Consider the following 14,509-nt stretch of genomic DNA (forward strand, 5'->3'; position numbering starts at 1 on the left):
GTCACACCAACCAATCTCTTATATCCAAATTAGATCTTACAAACACTTCCAATTTGCACGCCTAAGTTTATCACCAGACACACACTATGTCTCATGCATGCACACACACAAACTCAAACACGTCCACTCTCACAAACACTAACCAAGCTAAAGATCACACACCTCAACTCTGCAGCATCATTGTACAGACCATATTTTACTGCTTCACAGCACAAAACTGCTGCTTTAAACGCACCTGCTGTTAAGCCTCCCACTTAAAGCTTCCTGTAGATCTTCTCATATTGTATTGGTAATACCTTATAGATAATAAATAAGAAACAAACATTTGGAAATACATCTGAATCATGTTTTTATATAGATCGTAATGATCAGCTGCTCTATTTTCCCCTCCATATCCACACTGATTAATAGAATATCAGGGCCCAAAGTTTTAAACTCAAACAAACTACACATAATGTGGCTTCTGTCTCAGGAATGGTTCCATATTGATGTACTGGGCTTTCTTGGGTTACTTTTGCTTGGACTTTAGAATCACCGCTTGTGGCTATATTATTTTACCTGCCACTTTAATTTTCTGTGGTGTGCTATTTTACTAAGAAATTATGTTTCTGACTTTTTCAATTCCCAAGATTTTATTAAGCCTTGATTTCTAGTTTTAGTTGATTTTATTTAGTGCTTTAAAAATTGGGAGAAGTGGAACGTGATTATTTTTCTCTGTATCAATCTTTCCATTACAGACAATAATATTAGCAATATCAATAAACAATTTTATTCTTTGCTTTGTTCTTGTTATTATAGCCAATAAAATCCGAACAATGCTTTTCATTTACTGATCAATATGTTCAATATGTATTTATGCATATACAATGCCAAGCAGATTGCTTTCCACCATTATCACCAATACATCTATTTCCTTAAACAATTTATCAAGTCTCACTTACTGTTTTTCTTGTTAAAAAAATGGCTTACATGTTGAATAGTGAAAGTTTAATTTTGTGTCTACATTTCATATTTTAAAGTTATGATTGAGTGTGTCTTAAAAGCTAAAACTTTTACAATATTGCTGAAAGTAATTGCTCATCTGCATAGAGGTTGTTTTAAAACCATACTTTAAAAGATAAACAAGCTAAAAGTTTGAAAAATGCTCTATATTTATAAAATAATTATTGGTCAAAAAATTTTAGTAATAGTGGTGAGGGATGAAAAAGGTTAATAGGTTTAAAAAAAAGATAAAAAGTATAAAATAATTATTGGGCAAATAATGGTGGTAATAATGATCATCTATTTACATCTCCCCCTTTTTCTGAAACAGAATTTCTGTTTCAGAAAACTTAACACAAAATTGCTCCACCCTCTGTTGTCTTTCCCCTGTCCACTGGGCTGGGCTACCCTGCACAAGCCTCCACTGACACACACCCCATCACTCCATTCATCCACTCACTCTCCCCCTGGGCTGCGCTTCCCTTCCACGATGTTCTCTCCGTGTTCTGTTAAAATGCATGTGGTGGTCAGATCGAGACTGTGCCTGCCTTAGGTTGTCCCTTTGTAGTACGTTGGGATCTTACCCGTCTTTGGCTAACCAGCCTATCACACTGAACCACACACAGCGTAGCAGCACTATTTTATCAAGATTCAGTGCCGTAGTGCCCCCGCAGGGTACAGTTAGGGAACGCAAACCCAGGTATGTCACACTGTCATAAACACACACTCTGGTGTTTACTGTGAAAGCCTGTGCAAGGCACCAAGTACCCATGGTTTATTATTTGTTATTATTGTATACATATTTTATTTATTACCATCATTATCACCACTTCTCTTCCACTTAATTTAGCTTAAAGTATTTGCTTTGATGCCACTGCTCTGGAATAGACCCAAAAGAGTGCATGTCAATGAATTATTCAGATTTGGCATCTGTACCTTAAAGGTGTACCACAAGGTTAAATTTTGGTCCAGTTTTATTTAATATATATATACATAAATTATAGTGCTGGCTCTGCTTCTCAGATTGCAAACTTTACCATTATGCAGATGAAACAATTTTATATTGCTTAGCTGATTTTGTTCATGCTACAGCCAGAAAATTATGCATTTGTTTTATAGGTGACATTGTATAAGCATGAAAACTAAATTTATGCTGTTTTCTAGATCTTTTCTAGTCTAATTTAATACTATACAGAAAGAAAGTAAAGCAAGTTCTTCATTGCAGAAAGTAAAGCGTATTGAAAGCAAAATAGAAAGCTCAATTTTTTAATATATTTGATTATGTCCCCTTATCAGAAAGATACCCAATTCCCTGTAGCTTGAAATAGATGCAACACTGCGTTTCCTTTAAAAATAATAATAAAAAATAAAAATAAGGTCTTTCCTCACTGGTTTCTGAAATCTACTATCGCTCTTAAGATAATCAAAATATTAGCATAGACGGATATCCATGAGATCATAGAGAAATTAGATATTACATCTGTATTATATAAGTCTCATTCAGCTAGCACTGAACTGAGATCAGTCTGAATAAGAAACGAATAGTATGATAATTTACTAAATCACTTGATAGAAAAAGCTGTGTTTTGAATGGCACACTTATTAACACAGTCACTATTCACTATGTAGAATTTTGCTACTTATTGAACTGATTATTTAAGAATCAAACAAGAAACCATAATTATTCGTCCTGCTCTGAGTACAGCTTATACAACAGTGCTGCATGGCATAGTATATTTTGGAATTTCTAGCATACATCTTCTGTACAATATTGTTATAATATAATTTAATTAATAGTGAAGTATATGGGGAAAAATGTACTGTTAAGTTTCGACAGAGCATTGTAAAAATGGCCAATCCAAATTGCTTAGTTTTTCTGCAATAGGAAATGATTCCGAAACAGCCACACACCTTCATTATGTTCATTATTAGATTTGTTTATATAATATAGAGTTAGACATATGTCCCTGTTAGGTTAGGGCCCCAAAGATATAGCCTAATACCCAAAATTAAGGTAATTATTTTCCTCAATTCTGACTCCCCTTTTTCTTTTTCTTTTTATTTTGTATTTGTGTTGCTAACCAACCCCAAACTCCCTTTATTAAATTCTTTAAATTCTCTAATTATCTATCCAGTCACACACCATTATTCAACAACTTAATTATTTATATTAACACTTCCCCAACCTTGCTTACATTACAGTACACTGTACTCATGATTGGGTATTCACAGTTTCATATTTTCATTTTAGAACTGTCTTATAACCTATGCATATATTATATTATATTATAGTTATATGTAACATCAGTCACTTTCGTAATCTATGTCATCGCACTTTACTCTTTTATGTATTGAATTATTTATGATTATTAGTAATATCTACTGCACTGCTCCGTTTACAGATAGATCTTTACCTTGTATAGTTAGGTTTTGTATATCCTTATATTTATATATATATCTATCTTCCCATACAAAAGCCTTTTCCCCCTGTTCACCTCTGTCCTCTATTTCCCTACTGAACTGATGTTCTATTTTCTATATCTCACAAGTGTTAATTCACAAATAGCCAACAGTCTAAAGCCAATAGGCCGGACCAACTCCACCTACTTCACCTTGGACTCCTCCCCTGCAGTGGGACTCATCCATTCCTATTTCGTTTACACACAAGAGTTCGTACACTGAACCAATCACACCGCTCACACAGTTCCACACACAGTCTAACACATACGCACACACATTTCAGCAGCGGCAGCCCTGCGCACACACATAATTCCACACACAGTCTAACACATACGCACACACATTTCATTAGCGCTCACTCTGACTCACACACACTCTACACGCACACACTTATGTTGCACTCAGTCTATCTCGCACACACTCTATGCATACGCACACACTGTTTCAGTTTACTGACACACACACCGGTGCACCTTCAAGGTTTATCAAATAAATACGAAAAGCCTGCTACAGGCCTCGGGAGAACCCTCAACCGGATTAAATGAACACGTAAAAATAAAAAAGAGCCTGCTACAGGCCTCGGGAGAACCCTCAACCGGATTAAAAGAACACGTAAAAATAAAAAGAGCCTGCTACAGGCCTCGGGAGAACCCTCAACCGGATTAAAAGAACACGTAAAAATAAAAAGAGCCTGCTACAGGCCTCGGGAGAACCCTCAACCGGATTAAATGAACGTAAAAATAAAAAAGAGCCTGCTACAGGCCTCGGGAGAACCCTCAACCGGATTAAATGAACGTAAAAATAAAAAAGAGCCTGCTACAGGCCTCGGGAGAACCCTCAACCGGATTAAATGAACGTAAAAATAAAAAAGAGCCTGCTACAGGCCTCGGGAGAACCCTCAACCGGCTTATGTACTCTTCCGAATTAAAATAGAGAGGTCGGAACAACATCGACCCGAGCAGGCACAACTTCTGCTCTGTTAAACCGAATTAAAATAGATATCAGTCTACTCTGGCTTGTTTACGAGCGGATCAATCTCGAGGTGAGCGTTACACCTGGCCTTTAACCGAACTTCTCGTCAGAAGCCGGTGGGATACGCCAGCATCCAATCCGTAAATTCAAAAAGAGCCTGCTACAGGCCTCGGGAGAACCCTCAACCGGATTACACCAGGAATAGGCCCAACTTCTATTCCCATTTAAATAGCTTGTTCTGCTGTCTGCTTCCCTCCTGGACAGCAGCCAGGCCGCCGCTCCACCCAAAATTAGAAATAACCAATATGCAGAATTTGATAAAACCGGCTCTGCTCACCTGTATTAGAAGTTCGGCCGTGGGTGGATCAGCGCCCGGTGCTGCCCTGCTGTCAGACTCGTCGTCAGAAGTCGGGGTCACCAAACTGTTGTAGAAATGAAAATGTGAGGTGGGCTACCCCCACCTCTCGTCCGGGCTACAACTCCCTTACGTGTTCGCTGAATAGAGGAGTCTCAGACAGATGGAGTGAAGTTGAAAGCAAAACAAGTATTTATTACAAAAGACTGGATCCAGGAGAACACAGAAAAGAGCGGTCGTTGACCGTTCCACATATGCTCTGAACCTCTAATGATCTGACTCCATGTATATACGAAAAATGACGTGATATCTGCCGATGAGGCGTTGCTAAAATCATCTCCTGTCAGCATGCATGGTGTTACGTGTTAGCGCTCAAGATTCGCTAGTCTTTGGCCTTGAGTGTGCGCAGCCAGACAGTCCGGCATTGTTCAGTAATTAGACAGTGTTGCACTCCCTGTGCGCATGCCCTCCTTAATTTGACAGGTGAAGGACTTTACGTGCACGGAGAGAGAAAGACCGTATTGTTTGCCCAGAAGCCTCCTTTGTATTAAGTTAGGTCATGCAGAATGCACTATCTGATAATTTGTAGCGGTTAGTGAGAAAAACATGCAATCACACAATGGGTTTCAGTGAGGTGTCAGTGGCGCGTGATTCGTCCGCCATATAATAGGTTCCCATACGTTAGCAAACTCCCTTATGTTATGTATCCTGTCTGTCAGACTCAATGTCACATGCTGGTTAGAAACAATGTTTTACTATATGTGTGGTTAGAGGTTAGTTTTCTATATAAATGTGTAAAAAATATACTGTGAGTGATAAAATGATCAAATATAGTGTTAGTATAAATGTGTGAATAATATGTGAATAATAAAATGATCAAATGTGGTGTAAGTATTGGTTAATGCATATAAAATACAAGGTTTTCATACGATGGTAAGTAATCATGATTATTAGGTGTTTGTCAATACATTTCAAGGTAAACAAGGTTTCTTCGTAAGATTTTCCATAGTAGACGCCAATTAACTGTTACTTTAGAAATTATGGGAACACAAAAAAGTTTGTCCAGCTTTTAGATTTTGGAGGATTGCTGTCAGGATTTGATTTCATTCAGTGTGTCAGTGTGTGTAAGCAAAAATATTGCTTTAACTGAAAATTTACAACAATTCTGAAAGTAAGTAAGGTATTCCCAAATTTCTGCACTCACCAGGCTGATGATGGGGAGGATATTAACTGAGCACGGCCGGGGTAAGGGCTCTTGACTGCGTGTGGGGCTGCGGGAGTACCTCTCTCCACACCACTGGCTGACCCACACACTGGTCTGCAGGACAAGGAGAAGGTAGTGCTGGCAATACAAACACACGTCCAGCAGGTCTTTCGTAGGGAGGTGGTCTGCTACCGGAAAACCCTGAAATTAAAAGAGGTTAGCAAAATAGTGAGGGTTAGGAAAATAGTGTCAGAGAGACATTTTTGTGAGGATATGATTGCATACAGTAGGCAAAAAGATGATACAGCTGGCAGTACAAACACACGTCCAGAGGGTCTTCACTAGGAAGATAGTTCTCGATCCGATATCTCTGAATTGGAAAGAAGGTTGGGGAAAATAGACAGTGGCAGTAAAACATACAAACTCACAGATGTTGTCCAGTGCTACGCTTAATCCCTGTTCCTGTAATCAGTCCTTAGAGTAAAAAGTAATTAAGATTATATATTATATGAGAAAAAAGTGTTAAAACACCTGTTCATTATTTTTTCCCAAATCAAGTTATTGAAAACAGAATTCTGATTTTGTGAAAGTAAATGTGCGTAAAATTCTACAAGATTTTGGAGCATTTTTGTGAGGATATGATTGCATACAGTAGAAGAGAAGATGATAGCCCTGGCAGTACAAACACACGTCAGGCGGGTCTTCACTAGGAAGGTAGTTCTCGATCCAATATCTCTGAAATGGAAAGAAGCTTAAGAAAATAGACAAAGACAAATTTACAGATGCCATCCAGGGCTACGCTTAATCCCTGTCCCTGTAATCAGTCCATATTCTAGATAGAGTTAAAAGCAAAGACACATTATATGAGCAATGTTGAAATTCATTTATAATTTCTTCCAAAATCAAGGTATTAAAAACGTGAGTAAATGTGCGTGGGAAAAACTTTCTACTAGATTTTAAAGCATTTCTAGATTTTAAAGCATTTCTAGATTTTAAAGCATTTCTGAGGGATCTGATTGCACACAGTGACGAGCTTTAGTGAGGTTGGGATGTTGGATGGAGCACCATCATTCCCAAAACACATTTATACACCTTTCTGCACCTTTATGGCATTCGCTATGGTGTCCGTAGCTTCTAGCTATATAAAAACTAGATGAAATGGTAATTTTAACTATTTTTAAGGTGAAGTGCAGACCCACAGTGAAATACAGAGATTGCCCCCAACGTATTTAGTGCTCGCATCATTCAGCCTCGTGTAACTGAACACATTTAACGCGATACTGAACTGAAACTGACATAACTGAAGCCGGGGTGGGTTAAAAAACATGTAGATATAGTTATTTAATTAGTTATTAACCTAGCTAGTTAAGTTAACAGATCTCCGACCTGGAGTAAGCTACGGAGATATAGCTAATATAGCTAATTAGAGATAAACTTGCCGTCCAAAGAGCTCTCTAGAAGGCTAGCTAACTAATTAATGGTGTTATTCAAACATCGATTTGAAGAAACATGAACTTTATCCACTAAATATGTGTATAAATTTTATTTTTTAACAGACTGACTTACCGCACACTCGCGTCCGTCAAAGCTATCAGCGCAGTGCCGAACGACGACCCGCGATTGGTCCGGACTCATCTAGGGCGGTAGTATTCAAATATCGGCAATCGGATTGGTGTACAGTCTACGGTGACCGTAGATTCGACCGTAGACTCCCAATCAGATCGCGTAATTCGACCGTAGACTACCAATCAGGAGCCGTAACTGTCTACAGTCACCGTAGACTTTGCACTACCGTAGACACGAAGCCTGCGAAACAGATCTGAAACGAGACTTTTGTATTCGTTATAATCATGTTTAAGGTTCTCTATTCATTTTGGAAGTCTTTTAAGGGGTCCTCCGTGTCTCCTTCCTGCAAGTTAAAATACATGGTTAAAATACATTTATCACACTTAACTTGAGCTCTAATTTCCCCTTGGAAGTTAATTATTTCATATTTAAATTTTGTCTGTGCACAGATTTCAGCCCAATTTTTGTTTTCTTACCTTCTTCAGTTGTCCTGATTTTCAGATATACTCAACCATGATCTTTACTGTCAAATGTGCGTTCAATCCGTAACATTTAGTCATTTCTTTAAATCCCTAACTTTTAGGAATTTTTTTTTAAATTGCAACATTTAATTATCATCACCATTAATTACTGGCTTTTACCTTCCTTTTCTTCACATCCCTTTCCCTTTTAGTGTAACTGCTTCCCTGTGGCTCTGTTATATCCAAATTAGCTCTTACAAACACTACTAATGTTCACCACCCAGTTTACCACTAGACACACACTATTTCTCGTGCATGCACACACTCACAAACTCAAACACTTCCACTCTCACAAACACTACCAAAGCCAAAGAACACACCTCAACTCTGCAGCATCATTGTACAGACCATATTTTACTGCTTCACAGCCCAAAGCTGCTGCTTTAAACGCACCTGCTGTTAAACCTCCCACTGAATGCTTCCTGCATATCTTCTTATATTGTATTGATAATACTATATAGATAATAAATAAGGAACAAACATTTGGAAATATATCTGAATCATGTTTATTATTATTGCTCCATGCAAAGTTTTAATGATCAGCTGCTCTATTCTCCCATTCATCTCCACACTGATTTATACAATATCAGGGCCCAAAGTATTAAACTCTGGACAATCTACACATAATGTGGCTTCTGTCTCAGGAATGGTTCCATATTGATGTACTGGGCTTTCTTGGGTTACTTTTGCTTGGACTGTATAATCACCGCTTGTGGCTATATTATTTTACCTGCCACTTTAATTTTCTGCGGTGTGCTATTTTACTAAGAAATTATGTTTCTGACTTTATTCAGTTCCCAGGATTTTTATAAAGACTTGATTTCTAGATTAGAATAGAAGTGCTTTAAGAATTGGGATAGTGGAACGTGATTATTTTCTCTGCATCCATCTTTCCATTACAGACAATAATATTATCAATATTAATAAACACAAATGTTATGCTTTGCTTTGTCCACGTTATTATAGCAAGTAAATCCGAACAATGCTTTACATTTACTGATAAATATGACCAAACAGAATCTGTATATCTATTTATGCATATACAATGCACAGCAGACTGCTCTTCACAATTCTACTATACATCTACTTCCTTAACCAATTTGTCAAATCTCACTTACTGTTTCCCTTGCTCAAAAAGTGGCTCACATGTTGAATAGTGAAAGTTTAATTTTGTGATTTCTAAGTTTCTTATTTCTTATTTTTAAATTAGGATTGAGTGTGTCTTGAAAGCTAAGACTTTTCCTTTTTAAATCATTGCTCATCTGCATAGTGGTTGTTTTAAAACGAAAAGTAAAAAATAAATAAATAAATAAATAAATGAATAAACTAAAAGTTTAAAAACAATGCTCTATATGTATAAAATAATGATTGGTCAAAAATGGTGGTAATAGTGGTGTGATATAAAAAAATTAATAGGTTTAAAAATATAAAAAAGTATAAAACAATAGTCTGGCAAATAATGGTGGTAATAATTGTGATCTATTTACATCTCCCCCTGTTCCTGAAACAGAATTTCTGTTTCAGAAAACTTTACACAAAATTGCTTCACCCTCTAACTGTCCACTGGGCTGGTCTACCCTGCTCAGGCCTCCACTGACACACACCCCATCACTTCATTCATCCACTCACTCTCGCCCGGGCTGCGCTTCCCCTCCTCTAACTCTTCAGAGATGTTTCTCCGTGTTCTGTTAAAATGCATGTGGTGTTCAGATCGAGACTGTGCCTGTCTTAGGTTGTCCCGTTGTAGTACGTTGGGATCTTACCCGTCTTTGGCTAACCAGCCTATCACACTGAACCACACACAGCGTAGCAGCACTGTTTTATCAACATTCAGTGCCGTAGTGTTCCTGCAGGGTACAGTTAGGGAGCGCACACCCGGGTATGTCATACTGTCATAAACTCACATTCTGATGTTGACCGTGAAAGCCTGTGCACGGCACCGGGTATCCATAGTTTATTATAGATTATTACTGTATACATATTCCATTTATTACCATCATTATTACCTTTTTTCCCACTTAATTTAGCTTAAATTATTTGCTTTGATGACACTGCTCTGGAATAGACCCAAAACAGTGCATGTCAATTAATTATTCAGATTTGGCATCTGTACCTTAAAGGTGTACCACAAGGTTAAATTTTGGTCCAGTTTTATTTAATATATACATAAATTACAGTGCTGGCTCTGCTTCTCAGATTGCAAACTTTACCATTATGCAGATGAAACAATTTTATATTGCTTAGCTGATTTTGTTCATGCTGCAGACAGAAAATACAGAATGAATTTGCTTTATAGGTGGCATTGTATAAGCATGAAAACTAAATTTATGCTGTTTTCCAGATCTCTTTCTAGTCTAATTTAATACCGTAAAGCAAAACAGAGAGCTGCATTTTTAAACACATTTGATGTCCCCTTATTTAAAATGAGAAAGACCCAATTCACTAAAGCTTGTATTACATCCAATACTGAGTTTCCTTTTCAAATAAATAAGGTCTTTCCTCATTGGTTTCTGAAATCAACTATCCCTCTTAAGAGGATCAAAATATCAGCATAGACTGAGATACATGAGATCATAGAGAAATTAGATTTTACATCTGTCTTATATAAGTCTCATTCAGCTGAGACTGAGCTGGGATCAGTCTGAATAAGAAATGAATAGTAAGATAATTGACTAAATCACCTGATAGAAAAAGCTGTGTTTGGAATGGCTCACTCATTAACTCATTCACTATTCACTATGCAGCATTTTCTATTTATTGAACTGATTATTTAAAAATCAAATAATAAACCATGTTTATTTGTCCTGCTCTGAGGACATCTTACACAGCAGTACTGCATGGCATAGTATATTTTGGAATTTCTAGCATACATCTTCTGTACAATATTATTATAATATAATGTAATTAATAGTGAACTATATGGGGAAAAATGTACTGCTCAGCTTTTACAAAGCACTGCAAAAATGGCCTATCCAAATTGCTTAGTATTTCTGCAATAGGAAACGATTTCGAAACAGCCACACACATTCATTATTTCCATTATTAGATTTGCTTATAGAATATAGAGTTAGACATATGTCACTATTTGATTGGGGCCCCCAAGATAAAGTCCAATACCCAAAATTAAGCTAATTATTTTCCTCAATACTGACTCCCCCTTTTCTTTTTTTTTTTGTTTTGCTAACCAACCCCATAATCCCTTTATTAAATTCTCTAAATTCTCTAATTATCTATCCAGCCACACACCTCTCTGACATTATTCAACAACTTAATTATTTATATTAACACTTCCCCAACCTTGCTTACATTAAAGTACACTGTACTCATGATTGGGTATTCACATTTTCATTTTAGAACTGTCTTATAACGTATGCATATTTATATTATATTATATTTATATTTCACATTAGTCACTGTCGTAATCGATGTCATTGCACTTTACTCTGTTAATTATTTAAGTATCTATGACCATTAGTAACATCTACTGCACTGCTCCGTTTACAGATAGATCTTTACCTTGTATAGTTAGTTTTTTTTATCCTTATATTTTCTTATATATATATATATATATATATATATATATATATATATATATATATATATACCCATACAAAGCCTTTTCCCCCTGTTCACCTCTGTCCCCCATTTTCACAGTGTATTACTCTATTTCCCTACTGAACTTATGTTCTATTTTCTATGATGTCTCACAAGCGTTAATTCACAAATAAAACTAACCTCTCAGTCTAAAACCAATAGGCTGGACCAACTCCACCTACTTCACCTTGGACTCCTCCCCTGCAGTGGGACTCATCCATTCCTATTTCGTTGTCACTCACGACTTCGTACACTCAACCAATCACACCACTCACAGGAGCCCCGCTCTCACACAGTTTAACACAAACTCCAACACACACACACACACACTTCTGTTTCACTCACTCTGTCTTACACACACTCTTTAATTCGCTGTCATACTCTTTCTCACTCACTGCCACACACACATTCTTTCTCTCCGCCACACAAGATACACATTTTCTGTCTCTCTCTCTGGGAAACTTGACACGCACACTTTCACACTCACAGGTACACTTTTAATCCCTGTAACAGAAACTCGTAGACCCTTTTCTTTTTCTCTCTGTCAGTCGCACATACACAATCACAAAGTCAGACACACTCAGTCCCTGGAATAAGCACACAGACACACGCATACTCTCTCACACTTATTGGCCACAGACTCAGTCACTTCCCTCAAACTTATAGTTTATACTGCTATGTATACCCCGTTTTATTTGTTTTGTTTTACCCCAGAGAAGACACGAATAAGCAATGCACACAAGCGGTGGGTCGCTGCCCACCCGCAAGATACCGCGCCCGGTCCGCCTTCGATTACACCTAAGGACCCCCGTTCACACTTTTAAGCTACTCATTTATTTTAAACTAACACTCACGCGCTAATGAAGGCTTTCCATATGGTCCCAGTCACGCTCCTTAAAGCCCGCAACTTTCAACATGAAACGCCCAATATATGAACCCGATCTTTTGTCAATTATTTCTATCTGTATTAATAACAAATCATTAATCTATGGGAATACAGCCCCCTGCCTGTAATAATACCAAATGTCTAGAGCAGCAACAGTATCTGCTTATATTATTATTATTATTATTATATATTTTTATTTATTCATTTATTTATTTTTTATGAAATTTTATTTTATTTGTTTTTGTTATTTTCTGAACCTGTTTACGAGCGGATCAATCTCGAGGTAGGCTTACACCTGGCCGTTATCCGAACATCTCGTCAGAAGCCGGGGGGACACGCCAGCTTCCAATCCTTAAAAACAAAACCCCGTAATAGGGCCCAGGAGACCCCCGTCTCAACTGTTTTTTTTTTAAACGAAACGAAACCCTGTAATAGGGCCCAGGAGACCCCCGTCTCAACTGTTTTTTTTTTAAATGAAACCCCGTAATAGGGCCCAGGAGTCCCCCGTCTCAACTGTTTTTTTAAAACCTGAGGAGACCCCGTCTCTACTCTTATTTAAAACCTGAGGAGACCCCGTCTCAACTCTCTTATTTAAAACCTGAAATACCTTTTTAATACAAATAATGATTAAAATACATTGGTATGCTTCCTGCCCCCTCCGGACAGCAGCCCGACCGCCGCTCCACTCAAATTTGAAATAGCCAATATGCAGAATTTGATTAAACCGGCTCTGCTTACCTGTTTTTTTTAAGTTCGGCCGTGAGTGGATCAGTGTCGGATGCTGCCCTCCGTCTGACTCGTCGGGGTCACCAAATTGTTGTAGAAATGAAAATGAAAGGTGGGCTACCCCCACCTCTCGTCCGGGGTACAACTCCCCTACGTGTTCGTTTGATAGAGAGTCGTAGACAGGTGGAGTGAAGTTGAAAGCAAACCAAGTATTTATTACAAAGTACTGAATATTCAGGAGAACCCACACATGAAAGACCGTCTAACAGCCGTCCCAGCATAAGTTCTGACCCCCCTCTGATCTGACTCCATGTTTATACCCCAAATGACGTGAAACCTGCTGATGAGGCGTTGCTAAAATCATCTCATGTTAGTATGCATAATTTCACGTGTTAGTACTCAAGTTTCACAGGTCTGACCGGACCACTAGTGTTTGGCCTTGACTGTGTTCTTCCAGAATGGAACATCGTGGCACTATCTGTGTGAGTGTGCGTCACCCCCCTCTTTGAAGCCGCTGCAGGTTCCCCCACACACAGAAGGCCGCTTTGATCTAAAAGCCTCCTCTGTAGAAATGTAGTCTCGTACCGAGTGTACCAGTCGAGTTGATGACCGTTAGTTAGGGTCATGCAGTAAACAAAATGCTTCAAGCATGAGCTACACGAGTCTCACAATAAATCTCATATATTATATGTTAATGTGTTAGTGGCGCGTGGTTAGACCGCCATACAATAGATCCTATGTGTTAGTAAATGCCTTATGTATCATGTGGGTTAATTTGTCATATAATAGAGTCTGTGTTAGTCACATGCCTGATCAAACAATGTTTTACTATATATGTAAAGAATATATTGTGATTATTGGTTAATCTTCTATATAAATGCGTGTAAAATACACTGTGAGTAAAAATGATCAAATATAATGTGAGTATTGGTTAATGCATATAAAATACAAGGTTTCACACAATGATTATGTAATTATAGATACTAAGATAAGTAATCATAACTGAAAGATATTTGTCAATACACCCAAAGTATAATAAACAGTTACTCTTCAGTATCTTTAACATAAAATATGAAAAGAAACGCATATAGATGGATGTCGGACAATGCAGCATCTACTCATGTCTGAAATGTCCACACTCTCATTTAGGAAGAAGTGCAGACAAGTTTGTATTCAAATTAAAAGAACAAATTATGTCCTGGCTTGGTGAAGGTTAAAAACGTTGGTAACATTAGCCACCTAGA

The 14,509-nt window shown here is 37.6% G+C and overlaps 1 protein-coding gene across 4 annotated transcripts in view; it reads right to left on the bottom strand.

The window, feature by feature from the left end:
* Positions 1-14,509, bottom strand: part of LOC125801395 (zinc finger protein 239-like) — a 250,068-nt gene that overhangs the window by 115,278 nt on the left and 120,281 nt on the right. The gene's annotated exons all lie outside the window — the stretch shown is intronic.

Source organism: Astyanax mexicanus, chromosome 4 (genome assembly GCF_023375975.1).
Source record: "Astyanax mexicanus isolate ESR-SI-001 chromosome 4, AstMex3_surface, whole genome shotgun sequence".
In the NCBI taxonomy this organism is placed as follows: domain Eukaryota; kingdom Metazoa; phylum Chordata; class Actinopteri; order Characiformes; family Acestrorhamphidae; genus Astyanax; species Astyanax mexicanus.